The sequence below is a fragment of the Silene latifolia genome, chromosome 9, assembly GCF_048544455.1.
Source record: "Silene latifolia isolate original U9 population chromosome 9, ASM4854445v1, whole genome shotgun sequence".
In the NCBI taxonomy this organism is placed as follows: domain Eukaryota; kingdom Viridiplantae; phylum Streptophyta; class Magnoliopsida; order Caryophyllales; family Caryophyllaceae; genus Silene; species Silene latifolia.
Window position 1 is genome coordinate 161,370,554 of NC_133534.1, and position 22,786 is coordinate 161,393,339.

Here is a 22,786-nt window from a genome sequence, read left to right on the forward strand (position 1 = left end):
GAAAGCCTGAAGATTATTTTTTTTTTTATCTCAGATCTTGTTAGTCTGTTAACTAGGTTCCTCTTCCTTCACTCTTATAAATCCTCATCTCCTATTCTGTTGAATGAATCCTTGTTCGCGATTCTTTCCTCTTTTGCTATTTATTCTCTTGAGATTCATTGGTTAAAGTTACTTGTTCTTGGCGAGCTCTAATGGAAGTTATGTCGTTTGAGGTTTAGCAAAGCATTGTTACTTATGGTTTGAGGATAATGAGTTTTATCTTTAATGCCTATCTTATAAGAGCTTTTATTCCTCGAGGATTAACTTGAATGGTGACTAGAGGATTATGAAGTTAGGATTTTGGCTTAGTTGTGGGCTTTGGATTGTAGGTAACTTATATATTTTGGACTCTAGAAGTGGTTGAGGCTTTTAATGTAACCGTTTATCATTATTGATTGACCTAGATTAATCTCTATTTCTTTTCTTATGGATTTAGATCGTTGAGTAAGGTTGTAACCTTTGAACTGTTGGTGGTGTCCCTGCACAATCGTATTATGGATTGATTGTGTTGACTTGAGGAATGTAAAATCTTGAAGTTGAGGATTGTGTACCTTTCGTGCTTTGATGTTTTGAACTTAGTTAAAAGTAAGGTTTGAGAACTATTTGGGCGCGAACTACCTTAAAGGATATTTTCAGTTGAGGACATTTAGATCATCGATAAGATTGTCGACTTGTTGAGCTAGTAACTCCTAGTTGTTTGCATTGTTATGATTAGTAATTTGATGGATTGCTAAGAGACATTTATCTTCGTTAGATGGTACTTGTGGATCTTAGATGTAATGTTTCTTTCAGATTAGAGGATTTCTGGTCAGAGCTTTGTTAGACGGTGGTTTCGGTTTGGTGTTCTGTATCTTGAGGAGTCGTATGGACTTAATTACTTGAGGTATTTGGTTACTCAATTGGATGCTAAAGTACTTAACGAATTTTTACCATGATGTTTTGAGAGGTGGATCTGTTATATAAGTTTTTTAAATAGAAGTTGTGCCAATTGATAATCTTGGAGGCTATAGAATTGGTGGTTTGGCAACTCTGAACTTGACAACTTAGTTACCCGGCGTTAATAAAATTGATTTATTTTCGATGGAAATAGGAAAGCTTAAATGTCATAGAGGAGTCATACCAAGAATATCGAGATGATTAACCTCTTCTATAACCCTTGATAGAGCCTTGTATGACTCTTGAATCTCTCCTTCCCTACTCTTCTCTCGAGCATCTAATTGCCCCAGCTGTTGACATGTTCCTCGACCCTTGCTTAAATTTGTAAACTATTGTTCTGATTTGTCGTTAAACCTTTTCCTCAAATATTTTCGTTTTATACAAGAGTTTTTACTGGTGTAAAATTTTGACTATCTCGGAAATTTTAACATTTTGAATTTCACTTTCTGCTTTACTTTTGGTTACTATTTAAATATGGTCTTGTCTCGAAATTGCTTAACACTCGTTGAAAATATTTCGGAATTGTTTCAAATATTTGAATGCCTCGAAAAAGGAAAAAAAAACTTTCAAAAGTTATGTCGTATTTACAAATTTGATTTATCCTAAGGTTTTGAAGTAAGATTTACACATCTTTTTTTTTTGGATTTCGACATTGATTGGATGCTAAGACTTGTCATTAAAGACGTCTAATGACTAGTTCGGTACTTGGTGAGGTTTGGTTTTGAGATTTGATTTTTCAAATGTTGACTTGCCCTTATCTTGGACGATGGAATTCTTGTTCGCGACTGGTATTCTCCCGTTCCCTGAGATGAGACAAGTGATTTCTAATAGTTCGTTTTTGAAAATTGGGTTAAAGATTATTTTAACCGCAACAATGACTTTTCGGATCCTTATGTTACATAAGATGTTTTAAAAAGTCTTTGATATTTAAGTCTTCCTTTTATACTTTTAAGTTTCGAGGGCGAAACCTTTTCTTAGTGGGGGAGGTTGTAACACCCGCGATTATTCTAAATAAGAATTCATATTTTAACTCTATTTCGATTTAGTTCGAAAAGACTTCGGAATTTATTCTAATTAAATTCCTTTTTATTCTTTTTTTTTTAATCTCATTTATTTTATTTTAATTCATGAGATTTATTTTAATTTATTATTTATCGGTTTGGAGTAATTTTCTAATTAATTCCGTTTTAAGCCGATTTTTAATCCGATTTCTTTTATGGACCGACCTTTTAATCAACGATTTTATAAGTTCACATTTTAAACTTAATTTTGGCTCCTAAATGTTCCTTGGTCGTGCATCCCTTGATATATGATGATAATATCACATTTATTTATTTTTCCTAATCAATTTTGGTCATTTAATCATTTACTAGTTTTAAACCCGTGAAAGTCACGGGCTGTTTTATAATCTGTGGTTACCTTTAAGCTAATACTTCATATATTGTTAGTAAACTTAAAGTCATATGAAAGTCGATATTATATAAATGTAAAACAGAACAAATTAGAGTTGGTTATTTGTACAATTCGTATCCATATTCTTTTAACTAAATGATAAGTTATGAGTTTAAGACATGACTGAGATATAGACCTGTCAAATTTGACCCAATCCGACCTCATCCATTTTTTCTAGGGTTAAAACCCGAAAATCTCGAGCAGTAACCCGTTCGATCTGGAACCCGAAATGACCCGTTAATTTAAGTGAAACCCGACACGAACACGTCGAACCGGTGAGTCAAAGGATAAATTAAAATAATTTTTTTTAAAATATTAATTATTATATAATTATATAATATATTTGTAAAAATAATTAAAAGACTAAACATTGAATATGATTAAAATATTAATATTAAATATACTTTAGTTTTTAAAAAATATTATTCCGATCTATATAACGCGTATTTCTTGTAGTGTTTGCCCCTAATAACCCGACCCATATCCCGTATTACTCGACCTGTATTTGAACCCATCGTACCCATATAACCGACCCGCCCAACCCGTTTGAGATATATAGATAACATAAAGGATATATAACTCCACTTAAATGCATGGTGTAAAAAATTATCGGGGAAAATAATCTCAAACGAAACCCGCCCTTCTACCCTCGTATACACATTAAAAAGTCATCGGAAAATAATAATAATAATGCTTGTAAAATATATTCATAAATTGTAGGTTAAGACAACCTCGACTATGAAACTGTACATTTTTGTGAATAAAAAAACGTTCAGTTTTATTATTAAATTAATAAAAAAAATTATCTTTTTATTGAATGAGTTAAAAATTATAAAATAAGAGGGTCTCACACCATGAGACGGTCTATTTTTATAAAAAAATAACTATTAAATGCTAACAAATAAGTTGTCTTATAAGACCGTCTTAACTTAATAATTACTGACAACCACAATAGCTGATAGAGATTTTTTTTTTTTTTTTTTTTTTTACTATTACTCTATTTTGTAGATTTAACATGGTTAAGACTACGTTTGTTTTTGGGAAGAGTACCATCAATATAGGAATTTAAAATATATTCCGTAATTTCGGTTATAAATTAATTTTAGAATCATATATTACGTAATTTTGCTTATATAAATATATTTCGTAATTTTGCTTGAAAGAATATCATATAGCTATAGACCTATAGTAAATTAGTTTATAATCTATTTTTTTAACTGATTATCTGAACTTGAAATATTGGTGAATTTAGGCATTAATTGATAATGATAATTTAATTTTGGTAAATAATGATATATTTTATATTGCTTCTTTAATTGATTTAAGTGTTATGTTAAACTTTACTCTCTTTTTTTTCCGTTATATGTGCAATGTTCAAACTACTCAAATAATTACAGAATGTCATGTAAGAATGACTGAAATATTAGCATGCCATGTGGCAGTAGATCTTAGAAGATTAATATATATAATGATAATGATAATGATAATGATGAGAGAATACTACCAATGATAGCTGGAATAGCTTAGTTGGTTAGAGCGTGTGGCTGTTAACCACAAGGTCGGGGGTTCAAGCCCTCCTAGCGTTTTTTTTTGTTTTTTTATTTTCAAATTCGCGAAACTTGCTTGTGATCTGGGCCCGTCTACAATGAGACTAATTGATTAAAAAATACATTTTTTTTATTTTCTTATTTTCAAATTCGCGGAACTTGCTTGTGATCTGGGCCCGTCTACAATGAGACTAATTGATAAAAAAATAAAATGAGAGAAGACTACCAACAATAGCTGGAATAGCTCAGTTGGTTAGAGCGTGTGGCTGTTAACCACAAGGTCGGAGGTTTAAGCCCTCCTTCTAGTGTTTTTTTTTTTTATTCTGACAGCTGGAATAGCTCCATTGGTTAGAGCGTGTGGCTGTTAACCACAAGGTCAGAGGTTTAAGCCCTCATTCTAGCGTTTTTATTTTATTTTCTAATTTTCAAATTCGAGGAACGTGCTTGTGATCTGAGCCCGTCTACAATGAGACTAATTGATAAAAAAATACATTTTTTTATTTTCTTATTTTCAAACTATTATAGATTCTGCGCGGTATATAGAGCTTTTACATTTTATTTGTTATTTACATATTTTAAATTGACGCGTCGTTAATTCCAGATTTTAATTGAGTGAAGTCATGATATGTGTATTTTCGTGATTTTTTTACTACAAAACTAATGATTTTAATGTATAATTTTTCTCAAATAATTTTGATGCATTTATTGTTAGTAATTTGTAATTTTTAGATTTATATCAGTTTTGTTTTATTTTAGTTATACGAATGTAATTTAAAGTTTAGAGAAGATTATAGTGAATAATTTACTACTTATTTAAGCAAATTCCTTTCGGAGGGAAAAGTTTTGAGAAGTTTTATGATCATTTTATTTAGAGAAATATTCTCCAATGCTTCCTGTTCCATTCATGTGTATTGAGCAACAATTTATGAGTGATTGTTGCCTTATTACTAAAACATTCTCACATATTATTTCATACTACCATTTCGCATTACCATATTCATTTTATTCACAAAAAAAAAAACTCTCCCTTGCTCTCTCTATGTGTGATAATATTCAAACTTCAACCCTACCACACAATGCGAAGTCCTAGTCTAAGTAAATGTACATGACTCTACGACAATCTGTACCTCCCGCAGGATACCCAATCATATAGCTGTATAAGAACCTGTATGCCTTATTTCTTTATTCTTTGCCCTTACTTTAATTATTCCAAACTTAAAAATATCCCAAAGATAGTATCTTATTCAAAGTATATTATTTCAAAGGTTCGTAAGTGAAATACACTTTTATTTTTTCAAAGCAAGAAGCTTAAACTTCCTTTCCAAGACAATAAAACTAATGCAAGAATTATAAATTAAACAAGTTACTATATTTAAAGCTTAAAACCAACAAATAGCTTAAAACATTTTAGTAAAGATATATTACTTAGGCGTTTATGAGACGGAGTCCTAAAATAGTTTATAAAACGGGACAACAGTATTGTAAACTTCATAATTAAATACAGAAAAATCAAAATAACGCAAGACCAATTTTCATGGTTTCCTGTAGCTCTTAGCTAAAACTTTCATTTAATAACAACCTTCGAAAGACGAAAGTATCAGGGGTCAAAAAATTCAATTCTAAAAGCTGGCAGAAAACGATATCCAGAAAGTTTAAATTTATAAAACGACTTTCAGAAAATATTTTAAAGCAGAGTAAAATTCTAAACATAACTAGACATTATAAAGTTTCTGTGAGAAAAAGATTAGCCACTGTATCAAAAGGAAAATATGTTTTACGAACTAATCTTTGAGCAAAATGCAGAATTGCAGTTTACAAGCGAGCTATCCACAAATAATTTATTCTGAGCAAACCGTATTGTGAAGACTGTAGATGTGAAAATATTAGGAGTCTATTTTCAACATATTTGAAGATTCGAAATAATAATAGACGATATGAGTTTTACAAACAGACTATAAGATTTGACAGATTTTACAACGGTTTTCACCAAAACTTGTAAAATACTTATTAAATCGAATTAAGGTTTCAAGACCTAAAAGTTTACACACACCTCAATATACAGTGTCTCGGCCACATATTAAAATTTCGAGAATTAATCTTATAATTTAGTATTTTAAATCTAATTAAAACAGTTCAGCATCGCTATAATCGCAAAAACCGTATTAACACTATAAAATCCAAAATAAATACTATAACTCCAAAAAAATTACCACAAAAATTCATGGTATCTTAAAATCAACTATTAAATCCAGAAAAATAATTTTCACAAACATTATCAAAATTACTATTACATGCAACTACAACAAATATATCGTGTAATACCGAGTAACGTCGTAGTTACCTCTAATCGCAGTCCGAATCGATGAGATACTCGTCTTCGTAAGAACCGTACTTGTAGCCTAAGAGAAACGTGACAAACATATGGTAAGAACATATGAATCATTAAACTAAAAAAAGAATTGAAAAAATAATTAACTTACTCTTGAACTCTAGATGAACAAGGATGACTAGAGGAAAGAATCAATGAACAAAAATGGCGTCTTGGATGCTCATCAATTTTGGCCAAAGAGAGGAAATAGAGAGAGTTTTTGTGCAACGTATAGTATGAGAAAATACAATTAAATTTATAAGGGGTAGTATCAACCAACACCTCAGAGAGGAAATGAATAAGAGTTAAAATCAAGGTGGGATACTTAGTGATGCATCTCGGTGTGGACATGGGCCACCAGCGCCGCGCGCACCCGCGCGTTGGTTTCGAGGTGGCGACACTTCTCCCACGGAACATTGGGTTTGCCAAAGCACGTCATGGGCCATTACCAATTGGTGAGGCATTGAAACCAGTGAAAGGTTGAATAAGCCTGCATTTGTGGAGTCACCACCAATTTTTATGGGAAATTGGAACCGTTCGAATACCTCGTGCCATGTCAAGACACAAAGTAGTGACATGAACACTAAGAACTCGTTACCCTTAGCATTCTATGTCTAGAATGACTCTCGAAGATGCCAATGGACACGGATGTCCAGAGATAACTGGAGTAAGGGGTGAGGGTACGTATTAGGAAGCTCTTTATTTGAACACCTAATCCCGCCCGCCTGGATAGCGGCCTCTACTAATGATTAGGGAAATCGTTCATATTTGATATGTCGTCGTGTAGATACCCAGTATCTGTCGAGTCTCCAACTAACACCCGATGATTATCGGACAACAACATGCTTAGGAATCGCAGCGTTTAATCGACAGTTTTGTACAACTATATGTCGAAAAACTTAAAACGATTTAAAAAACATAACATTTCAAAACTTTTCAAAAGTACCTGGAGTTTTTAATGCAGGACGACGGGATTGCAATGACACTAACTAGAGTCAAAACCAACACCGGACCAAAAACCGACTCAAAATTCAAATCCCGACTCCAACAACGAGTCAAACCGAGTCAAACACAAAAAACAAAACATTTCAAGACTTCCATGTTAAGTATTTCCCGGAATGCTTCATGGTCAAGTACAAATCATGTCATCCAAAGCATAGGATAAAACAAATCATGATTACAATTGCGTGATTGTGACAAGACACCTCGAAGACCCGCGAATTGGCTCGCGCCTCTTCGAGCAGCCCATGCGACCACGTCGTACAAAACGCACACAACCACCTATTTCTCTATAAATACCCCTCAAATGCCACCATTTGAGAGTTATGCGAGTGTCCGCCCCCTCATTTCTCCCTTAAAATTCTAGACTCGACTTCTCAAGTCACAAACCGGCACGTGTTTTCGACCTACCGATCGAAAACACAAGCCTTACACATTGTTTGGTACCGTCATCGTGCATTAAATCACTTGACCGATCATCTCGACCAACTACCCCATCACTAAACTTAAAACACTCTTTTACATTGCTAAAACGGTTTTCAAACCGAGTTTTCCGACCAAACAAGTTGATACACTTTCGTCGATTTCTCGTCTCAAGCCTAGCATGTAAGTATGAGGGTGTAAAAATCCTCTTCTATCATGTTTTTCATTTGTTTCATGACTACAACATGCTAAAACATGCATAACATGGTCTAAATATGGGATAAATGAGCCAAAACCGGATTTTTGGCCGAGATAGGGGCTGCTTGTATAGCAGCATGGCTCGCGCCCAAAGCCCCTCTCAGGCCTTAATCCAGCCGTGTTTGGTCTCTTCTTCCCTTTTATTTTCATTTCATATTTGTAATCGGTTTTTACCATTTTAAATACTTCAAATCATTTTTATGATAAACTTTTAATCATGAAACATTTTTCACCCTTGGTTCCTAATACCATGACGGTTTAATCCGTATTTCGGTGATAATATTTGGTTAATTACATTATAAAAGGTATTTTAAAACCTTTTATTTCATTTCTTTACACTTTAAAAGGTATTTTAAAACCTTTTATTTCATTTCTTTACATTTTCAATACAAATGCATTAGTCATAAATACAAAATCATCCTTGGTTCTACATATCATGTCGGATTTTAACTCGAATACGATGATAAACATTGACTAATTACAAACAAATGAACTTAAAACAATTAGTTCATAATCATTTTCAAAACTATTCATGTCAAGCTTGCAAAAATATTGTCAAAATAATGACGATTATTCAAGTCTCGTTCTTCACATCAACACAAAATCGGTCTAAACGACCTTTTTAAATCAAGATAGGTTCAAACATCCTCTTTTCAATCCATTTTACAAACCTTTTTAATGGTCAGAAGAATCCCTTCGATCGTCCGTTGACCCGCGCCTAAACAGGCCACTCATTTTCTTATTTTCAAATCAGGATAGGCGTGTTTGCATCGCCGGATGGCTCGCGCCTATATAGGCTGCCTGATGCAGATCCTGTTTGCTTCCAGCATTTGTCTAGAATGATCCCGACTTCGGTTAACCCGAATACAGGACGGATCAAATGACAAATCTGCCCATTTTACATCATATTTGCAAAATACCTTACTAAGACAAATGGATCATGTTATGCACCATAAACCTAACTCGGTAAATGGATGTTTAATTTCCGTCTTGCATGCAAATCAACATTAAATCCAACTCGACATCAAATACTTGATACTTGGATTAAACAACTGACATAGAAAGCTCACATGTTAGGTTAAACGTTTGGATGCGCATTCATACATTTAAACCGTTTTATCAACTTTTGCATTAAACTAACCAAGATCGATCAGTAGAGGCTGCTACCACGGGCGGGATTGGGTGTCCGATTAAAGGGTTTCCCAATACGTACCTTCACCTCTTACTCAGAAACTTTGGATAGTGGACGACCTTATCCAGGGCGTACGAGAGTCATTCTAGAGATAGGACGCTAAAGAGGGACGATTACTTATCTTTAGTACCTATGTCAAACACCGCTTTTTGCCTTGGTTGACCTAGGTATAAAGTGGATTCGAACGGGTTCCAAGCATCCCACAAATGCTTGGTGGCGACTCCGAACATCTCTTGCATCGTTTCGAGACCCTTGCCGAGACGAAACCGACCGATCCAAAACGATCCGGTTGAAAGCATTTTTACGCCGCCGAGCGTGGATTTCAAAAGACCGCTGCATGTCCACAGATCAGCTTGGCACAGAGGTGGGCTATGTCCACAGATTGGCGATGTAACACTACGGATTTTTATAAGCTAAGTACTCGACCGAGTAGAGCCTACTCGGCCGAGTAGTGTCAATGGCGTAGTCAGTTTTGGTTCTGCCAAGGAATACTCGGCCGAGTATGAAGAATACTCGACCGAGTAGTGGATACTCGGCCGAGTATACACTTTACTCGACCGAGTATCCGGTCTGGCGAGTAATATTTCAGCGGTTCGATTCGGAAGTAATTAGAACGATATATATTTCCTTAAGCAGTTTCCTAAAACATAATTTACAAAACCTAATCATCGTACGATGCTCTAATCACTCCGAATCTCTCTATGTGTGTGGGGATAATCGTAGCAATCGCATTCGATCCTTTATTCCTCCATCGGTAAGTCTTTATCCCCATGTTTGTTGATGACTGTTCTAGGGTTTGTCTTTGATTATGAATTTGGGGGAAATGGGGTTTTGCATATAGTGTTTGCGTTATGTGATTGTTGATTATTATTGTTGTAGGTGACGATGTGTTAATTGTTATGCATATTGTATGATTGATTGCAGCATAGCGGATTGCGAAAAGGTAGGGTTTCTCCTACTCAGTACTGTTAATTGATTGAGATTGCATTTGTTCATAATTGTTGTTATCTGCTGATCATCGGAGGATGGGTGTTGTGGAGATTGTGTTGGTGTGGTTATGTTATGACAGTTGTGGTGTTGTGGCAGCTGTGATGCTGTGTGTGTGTGATTGTGGTGGAGTCACTTGCGGGAGTGTCTTCACACCCTAGTTCGCCCTCCGTGGAACCCGTCACGGGAGGGGATGTGCACATTAAGGGACAGGGATTGTTAGTCGCTCATTGATGAGCTGGACTAGGTGGGGATGGGCTGTGGTCACCCACTGGCGGCGAGAATTACCTGTTGCGATGGGTAATCTGGCAGGGCTACACACTTCGGTGTGTAGTCGGTTACTGTGTGAGATCGATGATCAGCTGGTTGTATTGTTTGTTGTCTTATATTGATTGTGTAGTACTGACCCCGTGTTGTTGTTTTGTAAAACCTGCGGTGATCCATTCGGGGATGGTGAGCAGATTGTGACAGGTGATACATTTATTGAGCTTGGGGCAGTCATGGGAGAGTCACCACGCTGGATTAGATGACACCATCATGAGCCTTAGTTATTGTTATTGTAGTTGTTGCCATTTGGATAATTCGTTTGTTAGATTTTGGAGACTATGTAACTTTTATAATTACGTACATCAATAAATGTGTTTGGACTGTTGCTTTTGATATATACTAACCTCGGGCAACCGAGATGGTAACAACCTTTCATGCTGGGGTAGTCCTGGTAAGGTACCCTGGTATGAGGGGAAGTTACAAAGTGGTATCAGAGCCGACGATTCCGGCACCTAAAACTAATGAACTCAATGAACTCAATGAACTTAGGGAGTCTAAATAAAATGCACCCGGGGAGAGTTGTTTGGAGCTGCCGCAAAGACTTGGGAGACGTCCCGAAGTCGCATTAAGGCCCTTACGATCTCAAGCCGGTCACATGGGGGGGAACTGTTGTATGTTTGAGTCATGTGAGTTTGAAATCTATAGTTTGAATCTTGTGCATGGTTGGATGAAATGATGAAAGAAGTGGAATGTGATAGTTATTGAAAGATGCATCGAGGATTGTTGATGTTAAACTTTGAGCATGAATATGTTGGCATGTTAAGTGTTGGACATGGTAAAATATGAAAGGTGAATTGTGAAATTGTATCTGGTTGATATTGAGCATGAATAATGTGATCATGTTAGCTGTTTAATACAATGTTGAACATGAAGTATGGTAGTGGTACATGTGCATATGAACATGATGATTTTAATGCTTGATTGTTGGTAGAAGCATGTGATTAAGGTCATGCGTCTATATATGTGAATGTCGTGTTAATTTTAATGTGAGTATGATAAAAGTGCCTATATGTACTGGTTTCTTGAAGTATTGAGTTGTTGTTGTTGCCTTATGCATGTTCAAATTGTTTTGGTTGAGAAAACTTGATTTGTAGAAAGAACGATTACGGAAGGGTTGTATTAAAACTGTCATAAGTCGAGTTCTAGAAACGATATTGCTGTAATTCCAAATTGACGTGATAGCTTGTCCTCTTACGATTCTAACGATAGGTCACACGCCTAAAATGACCAAGTAACGAGTGAGATATGACTGTTTTACGAAAACTGGACGGTCTTGAGAATCTGCTGATACTCGACCGAGTAGTCCCTACTCGGCCGAGTATCTTTTATACTCGACCGAGTATTCCATATTCGGCCGAGTAATCTCTCTGTGATAATACTGTTTAGCGTCTGGAATCGTGAACTCGGCCGAGTAGTCTCATACTCGACCGAGTAAGGTCTACTCGGCCGAGTATTCCCAATACTCGACCGAGTAATCCTTCTTCGACAATTGAGTTTGCTTCTGGAGTCGAAAACTCGACCGAGTAATATAGTTACTCGACCGAGTAATATAGTTACTCGACCGAGTACCCTGTACTCGGCCTAGTATGCCACGTACTCGACCGAGTACCTCAGTGGGCGGTCGTTTTGAGACGGTGGCTATGTTTTACCATAATTTTTAATCAGTGATTATGTTCTACATTGTTTTGAGTCGTAGGATATGTGTACATGTATGTTTTGGGTCTTAAATTATTCTTTTATATATGCGAAGATCTTGATACATAAGTTACCAAATGCTATGTTAGGGAGAATGCCGGCTTATGAAGGGATAGGTGTTGGATATAAAGGACATGAGTTATATGTGGTTGTGAGCGTTAGTGGAACAAGAAAAGAGTAGATTGATGAGCTCATTGAGACAAGGAGCATGTATTGTGAGATATGATGAGTGATATAGTCATGGGTTGAGTAATATAAAAGTAAATGCATATGGGCAAGGGTGATGTAAGTGTAAAGAAATGTGAGAATGAAAGATTGAGATGAGTGATACGAATAGTGGCGTATCGGGATGTGTAAGGATTTATGGAGGGAGACGGTTTGGATTGAGTTGCTTAAGGACATATGTGATAAAAGGTCGCTATAGAGAGATGGAAATGAATAGTGTATAGTGAGGTCAAGTTATGCCGCGATGAGTATATAGTAGTTGATTTGGGAATTTGGAATATCACGATGTGAGCCTAGTGGGTAATTCCTTGGGCAATTAACGGTATGAGATGAATTTTTGGTTTTCTAGTGATGTAAAAAGGAAGATGCAATTGTTTGAACATTAAACGTTGATTTTATGGATAGATTAATGACAATTGGGAGTTATAATATAATGATAGAAGACCCATGGTAAGAAAGAATGAGATGATATCGACATAAAAATAATGGGATTTGAGTTTGGAGCAATGTGAAGGTAACCGGAGCACTAGAGAGTTAGATAGAAATAACGAAGAGTTGAATTATTAAGGGAGTTTGTCGAGGGTAAAAGAAAAGAACAAGGGGAGTAAAATTAAGAAAATGTTCACCGGAGTTATGTGATATAAAGTAAGGAATCGTCAAGATGCATGATACTAGCATGAGGATTTGAATTAATGGTTATATAGGAATTTCAGAACAACATGATTAGTCAGGAGTTTCGAGGAATTAAGTAAAGTAAAAGTTGGGTAGAGAATTTGCACGATATGAAATCTTGGTGGTGAATCGGGTAATAATACAACTAAGAATAGTATTGGGAAGAACGTTGAGGTAATTTTGTTGATGGATTTGATGTTCGTTATTAGGGATGTTGAACAAAGTTAGGAAAGAAATCGTGATGTTTAGAGATGAGTATAAGAGGCTGATGTCCGGACAATGGTAGTGTTATCGTTTGTGACTAGTGGTTAAGGGTGATGGTCTATTAGAAAGGTAGCAATTCTAAAGAGGTTGATTTTGTAGAGACCAGGTTGATGTGTATAGTTGTGAGAGAGCATAAGATGTGGTTATATGAGGCGGTTGTTAGTGGTTGAGTATTAATGGTATGGTTACATTTGGCATGGGGTGATGGATATGCAAATGGGAGAATGTGTTATGAGGGGCATACGAGTTAAACTCAAGCGAGAGGTAACCTTTATCGGGGGGTAACTTACGTGATCAGGATTGACTAGTTGGATGTGGTTATGGGTCTATGATGTGTATAAATGTTTGTGTGAGGTTCTGACCTCACGAGAAGTGGTATGGTGTGATAGTCATAAAGTTGTTATATGAATGTTTGTGATATATGTTGGGTACGACAATCTAATGGAATAAGGTTCAAAAAGTAATAATTTGATTGATCTGGCATGGATAGTTAAAATCGTATGTGTATTGATGATACATATTTTATTCCGTGAAAAGGTATGGATGATATGCATGAGATTCTTGTATGTTTATTCCGTATAAAATGTTGTGTTATGATCGAGTAAAGCAGTTTTGAGTAAGTTTTCTTGTCCGGAGAGTTATACTGAGTCAGTGTTTGTGGAAATTATATGTGGGTGTAATGTTTATCGATGTGGTTGTTGTGCCTCGGGTGGTGATCCGGGCACGGTACTTCGTGTTGTGATGCGGGCATTTTCGCGCTGCGGTGCGGCTGTTGGTGGCGGTGTTGCGATGCCGTCACCGGTTGTGGTGGAGTATACGAGGTGGTTACGATTTGAGTTTCGAAAGTACAGACCAGTTATGCGCAGATTGTTGTTTTGTTGCTATTGTTTCTCGTGAGTTTTGGTTAGACATGTAGACTGTTGTTTTGTTTGTTGATGTGTCTTACCAGTTTCAGTTTGGGAATGAGGGTAGAGTATGATATGAAAGAGAGTTGTATATGTTTTCGTTGTTGTCATGGTATAGTGATATTCTGTTGTTGGGAACATAGTTGTGATAGGTTGTTACAGTAATTTTGATTTGTTCTAGATGAGGCTTTGGTAGACATGGTAATAGCAAGTGATTCGTAGAACATGTGTGGTAATGATCTGATATATGCAGGTGGTTCATAATCCTTTGTTGAGACAGTGAGAGTAGGGTGTTGGGTAATTAGTGTCGTGTTAAGTTATGTATGAGTCTTGCCGTAATGAAAGATAGGAACTTGAGGATCTAGTGTGAGTGTACGTAACAAGTGTGGATCGTGAGTTATGCTTTTGGCGATAAGAGTTTTATATAGTTTATATAGAGAGGTATGTCGTGTTGCGGTAATGTGGAAGAGTTAGAGTGTTTGTTATGATCAGGATTTTGTGGTATTGGCTAGATGGAGTACAGAATGAGTTGAGGTATGAGAACTGTTTAAGTAAGAGAGCCTTGGAAATAGGAATGGTTATAGGTGTGAGGGTATAGGAGGTTATCTTTGATATGTGGTGGTGATGAAGCTAATGAGAGGATATAGCTGAGAATCTAGTATTAGTGAGTTACGAGGACGTAACATATGTTTTAAGAGGAGTAGAATGCGGCAAAGAGCGTTTGAGGGTTGTGCATGTCGTAGTATATTTGGAAGTAGAGTGTTGGTGTAGCATAAAGGATGGATCTTTGTTGTGATTGATTTTGTTAAAAGGGCATGGCCGTGCTTGTAGTAGTGTGAAGCTTAGGAGTGTGAGAATATTTCGATGGTGTTCACAGTTGGATGATGATGTTTATGAGTTCTATAGTGCTGACAGTTGGATGATGATGTTATGAGTGTGAGTAAACTTCGAGGACGAAGTTCCTTGTTAGGGTGGTAGAATGTAACATTCCGTTTGATGTTATGAGTATCTTGATATTGAATTTTCTAGTGGATGATATGTTAGTAGAGCTAGCAGCGTTGGTGTTGGTAGTGTATGGAGTTAGTGTCGAGAGAGTTATAATGTAGTTGACACGATATCGTGAGCAATGTGTGGAGGTAGGAATAGTTGGTGGAGTTGGTGTTAAGAGTTCATGGTTTCATGTTTTATAGGTTGGGGTTTTGTTTTGAGTTCTTAGTTAGTATGTTCGTTTTTATGTATGGGTTGAACTTCGGGGACGAAGTTCTTTTTAAGGGGGGAAGATTGTAACACTACGGATTTTTATAAGCTAAGTACTCGACCGAGTAGAGCCTACTCGGCCGAGTAGTGTCAATGGCGTAGTCTGTTTTGGTTCTGCCGAGGAATACTCGGCCGAGTATTAAGAATACTCGACCGAGTAGTGGATACTCGGCCGAGTATACACTTTACTCGACTGAGTATCCGGTCTGGCGAGTAATATTTCAGCGGTTCGATTCGGAAGTAATTAGAACGATATATATTTCGTTAAGCAGTTTCCTAAAACATAATTTCCAAAACCTAATCATCGTACGACGCTCTAATCACTCCGAATCTCTCTATGTGTGTGGGGATAATCGTAGCAATTGCATTCGATCCTTTATTCCTCCGTCGGTAAGTCTTTATCCCCATGTTTTTTGATGATTGTTCTAGGGTTTGTCTTTGATTATGAATTTGGGGGAGATGGGGTTTTGCATATAGTGTTTGCGTTATGTGATTGTTGATTATCATTGTTGTAGGTGACGATGTGGTAATTGTTATGCATATTGTATGATTGATTGCAGCATAGCGGATTGCGAAAAGGTAGGGTTTCTCCTACTCAGTACTGTTAATTGATTGAGATTGCATTTGTTCATAATTGTTGTTATCTGCTGATCATCGGAGGATGGGTGTTGTGGAGATTGTGTTGGTGTGGTTATGTTGTGACGGTTGTGGTGTTGTGGCAGCTGTGATGCTGTGTGTGTGTGATTGTGGTGGAGTCACTTGCGGGAGTGGCTTCACACCCTAGTTCGCCCTCCGTGGAACCCGTCACGGGAGGGGATGTGAACATTAAGGTACATGGATTGTTAGTCGCTCATTGATGAGCTGGACTAGGTGGGGATGGGCTGTGGTCACCCACTGGCGGCGAGGATTACCTGTTGTGATGGGTAATTTGGCAGGGCTACACACTTCGGTGTGTAGTCGGTTACTGTGTGAGATCGATGATCAGCTGGTTGTATTGTTTGTTGTCTTATATTGATTGTGTAGTACTGACCCCGTGTTATTGTTTTGTAAACCCTGCGGTGATCCATTCGGGGATGGTGAGCAGATTGTGACAGGTGATACATTTATTGAGCTTGGGGCAGTCATGGGAGAGTCACCACGCTGGATTAGATGACACCATCATGAGCCTTAGTTATTGTTATTGTAGTTGTTGCCATTTGGATAATTCGTTTGTTAGATTTTGGAGACTATGTAACTTTTATAATTACGTACATCAATAAATGTGTTTGGACTGTTGCTTTTGATATATACTAACCTCGGGCAACCGAGATGGTAACAACCTTTCATGCGGGGTAGTCCTGGTAAGGTACCCTGGTATGAGGGGGTGTTACAGGCGACTCCGCTGGGGAAAACTAGGACACTTGTGTCTTTGTGACCCCTAGATAGTGAGACTCGAACGAGGTCTTGGTTGAAATGCATTAATTGATACAGTCATAGTCGGGTTCCTTGTCCGGGACCACAACCTAACCTTTTTCGACCAATTGGCTCGTCTCGTCGGCGTGAGTTTTCTCATCCCCGCGTTTCGAATCCCGATTGAGTCAAGCATGCCATTGACGTTACATATTTCTGTTTCGTCAAAGAGCTTTCATCACCTTCGAGCACGAGGCTAGGGCACCCTCCTTACACATTTTGTTTGGATTGGTATCCCTCTCGAAAATCGGGGTTTGATTGTTTGGTGTGTAACCCACCCTTTTAAGCCAAAACCCGTGTCAGCATTATGCATAATATAATGAAACTGCGAGTGCTTATGTATTATGTGATCATAATTCCTTCCGTGTCATTTCAAACTTTCAAAACACCCTTTTGCGCCGTTATAATGGCCGTTTCAAAACCTCGGTCTTTCGCCGACCGTTGCATCTCAAACAACACGCCTTTCTAGGCCGTCGTAATGACGATTTTCAAACCCAGTTTTCTACAACCATTTCAATACGCCTTTTTAGGCCGTCGTAATGACGATTTTCAAACCCAGTTTTCTATAACCATTTCAAACACGCCTTTCTAGGCCGTTGTAATGACGATTTTCAAACATCGATTTTCTACAACCATTTCAAAAACGCCTTTCTAGGCCGTCGTAATGACGATTTTAAAACCCGGTGTTTTTAAAACCATTCCAAAAAATACCTTTTTACGCCGTCATAATCGCCGCGTCAAGACACGGATTTTAACCCATCTCGCGCCGACACAATGGCCCTTTCAAAACCCGAGAAAGGCACACACCCCTTTTTCAAAACATTTTCAAATCCCGAGGACCACACACCGTCCCCGAGACCTTGTCAAACATCTCAAAACTCGATTTTTAAAACATACAATTTTGAATTTCAAAAACCGTCTTTGGAAACAGTACATTGTTTTCCGAGCTGACTCAAACTCAAACCGTCTTTTGGAAACAAACTTAAGACAGCTCTTCAACTGACCGACTTTCGGAGATCCCTATTCTTCGGAAGCCGTCCATAAAGTGACAAACGAATCCTTTTGAAAATCTCTATTTTCGAAACTTCAGTCCACCGTTCCAATTCCGCCTCGTGTCTATCGAGTCTAAGCAAGCGTACTTATGGTTCTTTACTTATGAGTCGTCTCACCTCGAGACTCGTTCAACGACGTCACGCCATTACGTTGGACGCAAGTCAAAGTTCGGTCAACACCGTCACGTTATAAATCGAGTCAGCACCGAGGCACCACACACGGTCGCCCTCGTCTTGTTGATTCTGATCTTTTTTTCTCGTCCTTATGTTGTCCGTGTTTAGTCATTAAACCGTGTCGGATTGAGATGTAATGTGAGCCGTTTTTCTGCCTTAGAACCATGGCCTCGTCTTCAGCTCGTCCAACAACAACAATGACAGCAGAAATGTTACAATAGCTCAGTTAGCCAGCCTACTCACTACCCTTAAGGTGACCCTAGACCGTGTCGAGACCCGTATCGACACTCTGGAAAATAAGGAAACCGGAGAACACAACACTCCGCCTTTGACTGAAACTGAGAAAAGGCTCAAACTGTTAGACGAACAACTCCTAGCCCGTGGTAACAACTAGAGATGGCAATTGGATCCATATTCTATCCGTATCCACCAGACCCGATACCATAGGGTCGGATCTGGATCCCATTATTTTGGATCCGTAAGATTCGTGTCGGACCCAAATCCTTATACGAGTATGAGGGTCCGGATCTGGATCCTACCACTGAGACCCGGACCCGACCCTTAAACCCTCTTCTAATTTTTGTATGTCTAATTTTAGCCCTAGCCCATTCTTTATAGTAATAGAACATTAAACTCTCAGTGAATCAATCTACTCATTCTCTTCTTATCTTCTTAAAATTAGAAACCCTAAATTTCTACCACTGCCGTCTTCGTACTCCTCTTCCGTCTTCGCACTCCTCTTTCAACGGTTGCTTCATACTCCTCCAACATCTCTCCTCCGACAGTATCCGTCGTCCGGGCTCTTGTGGACATGGGCCACATCTCGGTTTGTGGATTTGGGCCACCTACCGATCTGCGGTCACGGGCCACCTGTACGCCAAGCCAATCTGTGGACATGCAGCAGTCTTTTGAAAGCCACGCTCGGCGGCGTAAAAATGCTTTCGACCGGATTATTTTAGATCGGTCGGTTTCGTCTCGGTAAAGGTCTCGAAACGATAAGAGATGTTCGGAGTCGCCACCAAGCATTTGTGGGATGCTTGGAACCCGTTCGAAATCCACTTTATTCCTCGGTCAAATGAAGCACAAAGCAGGGTTTGACTTAAGTACTAAAGATAAGGACTCGTCCCCCTTTTAGCATTCTATGCCTAAAATGACTCTCGTGCGCCCTGGATAAGACCGTCCACTATCCAAAGGTTCTGAGTAAGGGGTGAGTGTACGTATTGGGAAGCCCTTTAATCGGACACCCAATCCCGCCCGCGTTAGTGGCCTCTACTGATCGATCGTGGTTGTTTAAGTGCAAAAGTTGATAAAACGGTGTAAATGCATGAATGCACATTCAAAAGTGTTAACCTAACATGTGAGCTTTCTAAGTCGGTTTGTTAATCCAAATATCAAGCATAAGATGTCAAGTTGGATTTAGATTGATTTACATGTGAAAACGGTTATTAAACATCCATTTACCAAATTCGGGTTATGATGCTTAACACGATCCATTTATTTGAAAAAGGGTGTCAAATGACAAAGTGTAAAAACACGTAAACTTGTCAATCTGAACCGTCATGTATACGAGTTAACCGTAGTCGGGATCGTCCTAGACAAGTACCAAAACAGGACAGAACAGTGCTAGGCAGCTCCTTTGGGGCGCGAGCCTATTGGCGAGGTAAGGGGCTCTGCCCAGATTTTAAAATATGAAAACAGGAGCCTCTTGGGGCGCGAGCCATGGGGCGAGCCAAGAGGGCGTCTCCTAGTTGTAAAAAAGGTTGTTTAAAACGTTGTTGAAAAGGTTATTTAAAACCGTATTTGTGATGAATGTTTGCAAGCATGATTTGCATGACTCGGAATAATTACTATTATGTTAGTAATATTCGTTGTCGGATTTGCAAGTTTGAAAAGCATAGTTTACAAATAAAAATGTAAAATGTTTGATTTGAACTAATCATGTTAAGTTCATTTCTTTGTCATTAGTCAAGTTTGTCATCGTGCTCGGATTAAACCGACATGGTATAAAGAAACAAGGATGATTATGAATTATGAATAATATGTTTGTAAACGTAAATAAATGATAAAAATGGTAAATAAAATAAAAGGGGGTTAAAATACCCATTAAAATGTAATTAACCAATAATATCATCGAGTCACGGAATAAACCGTCGTGGTATAAAGAACCAAGGATGATTTTTATAATGGTCAAAATATGTTTATCATAAAAATGAATTAAAATGGTAAATAAAAGAAAAGAATTTCCTTTAAAATGTAATTAACCAATTAATATCACCGAGTCACGGATTTAACCGTCATGGTATTAAGAACCAAGGGTGATTATGATTTATGGTTAAAAAGTTTGTCATAAAAATGATTTGAAACATTTGAAACGGTAGAAACCGATTATAAATAAGAAATAAAATAAAGAGGAAAGAAGAGAACAAACACGGATGAGTCTGACCTGGACACCTACATGAGGCGCGAGCCTCCCTGCATAGCAAGGAGCTCCTGTCTCAGGCCAAAACTCGGTTTTGGCTCGTCTAACCTATATTTGAATCGTGTTATGCATTGTTCATGCTTATAGACTCATAAAAATAGTAAATACATGAAATAAAGTGAGTTGTTTACACCCTAAAACTTACGTGTATTGATGTTTGCGACGTAGACGACTTTAGAGACGGTTTTCTCGTAGCGACTACTCACGATCAAGAAGTTTAAAAAGAGTGCCTTAAAAAAGGATTTTGTTTTGAAAATGAGTTGAAAATATGTTAATTAAAACATGTTGATTGATTAGTTGAGTTGGTCGAATGGGTCGGTCGAATGCACGGTGATGGTACCAAACAATATGTGTAAGGCTTGTGTTTACGATCGGTAGGTCGTAAACACGTGTCGATTTTGTGACTTAGGAAGTCGGGTCTAGAAGTTTAAGGGAGAGGGAGGGGGCGGACTCTCGCGAGAATATTATGGTGTGTGATGGTGGGTATTTATAGAGAAATGTGGGATGGTAGGTCGGTCGTGTTTGCTTGGAGGCTAAGGAGACACCCCATTGAGGCGCGAGCTACCTCGTGATACAATGGGGTGTATTGTCCCTTTCAATTTGGACGTGGCCTATTCTCCATCCATTATTGATTTGTGGTAATCAAATAGGATGTCGTGTAACAATATGGGCATCTAATAAGATGATTTTGGGTGTTACTTGAGGTAGGTGTTTTGTGTGCTTGACTCGGGTTTGACCCGTGTGAGTCGGGATTTGAATTTCGAGTCGGTTTTTGGCCCGGTGTCGGTTTTGACTCTAATTAGGGTCATTTTAATGGAAATAACATGATGAAAACATTCATGGCATTATTTTCGACATTCGAGATTTGGTTTGACTCGGGTTGACTCAGGTTGACTCGAGTTGCGGGTTTCTAAGTCGGTTTTGGGCCCGAAGACGGTTTTAACTCTAAATAGAGTTATTTTAATGCAAATGAAGTTAGAAAACTTTTGAAATCATTTTTCATATCCGAGTAGTGCATTAAACCATCTCATATATAGCCAATTCACACACGCATATCAAAAACACGTTATAGTCCGATCATCATCGGGTGGTTTTTGGAGGTGCAGATACTGGGTATCTACAGCTCTCCATTTAGGTATAAACTATACTACTTATTTCTTCTTTTTTCAATTATACTTCATCTTTTGAGTTCTCCACTTCATTTAGTTAGATTATTTGGATCAGATTTAGGGTTCTTACTCTCTGCTTTAGAATTCAATCGATGTAATTACGCAAAGCATAATGTTCGAGAATCGAGTCCATAGTCTTTTCCCTATAATTTTGCGAGATTTATAAGTGTTTTCCAATCAGATTTAGATCTTGTATGTTGTTGGGTGTAATTCAATCTATATACTTCAATCAGATTTATAAGTTGCTGCTTGTTGTTTGGTCTGTTTCGTGTATGTGCATAGATTATACACTCATTCATTGAATCATGATTTATGAGTATTTTTTTTATTCAGTTATTTTTACTGGGTATTAACTATTAAGTATGTGTTTTTGAGTCTATTTTAATTTTAATTTTCTAGGATGGATGAATCTAGTGTCGCTCAATCCAAGTTTCAACCTGTTGATAATATTTCTTATGGTAATGCGGGTCTTGGTGATTCTACTGTCAATTTAGACGTTCCTCTAAATGACTTGGATGCTTCTAATTTAGACGGAGAGGTATTTGTTGTTGTCTCGGATGATGAAACTGGTACTCCTAGTAAGAAAAGAGCATCAATATCTGGTGTGACTAAAAGAGGGTCAAAATCTAGTGTGATTAAAAGAGGTACCAAAACAGGTAATAAAAAACTTACCTCGAAAGTTTGGCTTTACTTTTAACCTGTGGTTGTGAATGGTATTAATAAGGCTAAATGCAAGAGGTGTGGTAAACTTCATTCTAACAATGGGTGGTAATGGGGTGTCTCAGCTTCGTAAGCATGCTAAAAAGACTTGTCCAATGAGACCATTGATGCGTGTCTATAATATGATGTTTTACATCTTTATTTCCACGCATTTTATGCCCATCATTGGTAGTTTATTCTACTATTTGCCCCATTTC

General features: G+C 37.7%; 3 non-coding genes across 3 annotated transcripts; all 3 read left to right on the top strand.

Moving 5' to 3' along the window:
• Nucleotides 1-3,939: 3,939 nt before the first annotated feature.
• TRNAN-GUU (transfer RNA asparagine (anticodon GUU)) lies at nt 3,940-4,010 on the top strand. Its single transcript has one exon. It is a non-coding gene; the product is annotated as a tRNA-Asn (tRNA).
• Nucleotides 4,011-4,208: 198 nt separating this feature from the next.
• Nucleotides 4,209-4,282, top strand: TRNAN-GUU (transfer RNA asparagine (anticodon GUU)). The gene has a single exon. It is a non-coding gene; the product is annotated as a tRNA-Asn (tRNA).
• Nucleotides 4,283-4,303: 21 nt separating this feature from the next.
• Nucleotides 4,304-4,377, top strand: TRNAN-GUU (transfer RNA asparagine (anticodon GUU)). Its single transcript has one exon. It is a non-coding gene; the product is annotated as a tRNA-Asn (tRNA).
• Nucleotides 4,378-22,786: the final 18,409 nt, after the last annotated feature.